General features: G+C 48.0%; 1 non-coding gene across 1 annotated transcript; it reads left to right on the top strand.

Annotated features, from left to right (window-relative positions):
• Positions 1-540: 540 nt before the first annotated feature.
• Trnat-ugu (transfer RNA threonine (anticodon UGU)) lies at positions 541-615 on the top strand. Its single transcript has one exon. It is a non-coding gene; the product is annotated as a tRNA-Thr (tRNA).
• The last annotated feature ends 277 nt before the right edge of the window (positions 616-892 follow it).

Below are 892 nucleotides of genomic sequence, written 5' to 3'. Positions count from 1 at the left end.
TTGTCCTTAGCATAAGTTACTGTAAGTAGTGTGTAAACATAGGGACTGATGGTTCAAATGGCTCTGAGCACTTTGGGACTTAACATCTGAGGTCATCAGTTTCCTAGAACTTAGAACGACTTAAACCTAACTAAATTAAGGACATCACACACACCCATGCTCGAGGCAGGATTTGAACCTGCGACCGTAGCGGTCGCGTGGCTCCCGACTGAAGCGCCTACAACCGCTCGGCCACATCGGCCGGTCTATCATGTATTCTAGAAGAGTTGCAAGGTCGTCAGTGGCGCCTGTTCTTCCGAGAGCAGTTACTATCTTCATATCTATGGTTAAACGTTACCCAGCCATTGACCTTCGTCTGTGCGAATGCGCACAGGTTGCCGGAACTCTTACGGGAATCGTCACCTTAGTGTGAGCCAGTAATGAGTGGATGGACAAATACCTATTAAGTACATTACGTATGCGGATTGTGGACGGTTGGGGATGTGAGTCTCACGGGAAGCGTGCGAGGGATAAATTCCTGCAGTCGTGCTGTTCATGTGTGCCCTCGATGGCTCAGATGGATTGAGCGTCTGCCTTGTAAGCAGGAGATTCTGGGTTCGAGTCCCAGTAGGGGCACACTTTTCAGCTGTCCCCATCGAAGTATATCAACAACACCTGTCGGCAGCTGAGGGTTTCAATTAATTATCAGTTGTGAAGGTGATTCGATGAACCCTTTGCCAGGCACTTAAATGTGTTTTGCAGGGTATCCATATAGATGTAGATGATAACTCGTCCCGTGTCGCACGTGCTCAAAATGATTCATACTGCAGAATGCATGCAAACATACTCACCGAAAATACGGACGAATATCAAGTGCAGGCTGCCGAGTGCTGCATATCCAGCTTTGACAGAT

The sequence above is a fragment of the Schistocerca gregaria genome, unplaced genomic scaffold, assembly GCF_023897955.1.
Source record: "Schistocerca gregaria isolate iqSchGreg1 unplaced genomic scaffold, iqSchGreg1.2 ptg000043l, whole genome shotgun sequence".
Taxonomy (NCBI): Eukaryota; Metazoa; Arthropoda; class Insecta; order Orthoptera; family Acrididae; genus Schistocerca; species Schistocerca gregaria.
This window is presented reverse-complemented; position numbering and strand designations above follow the sequence as displayed.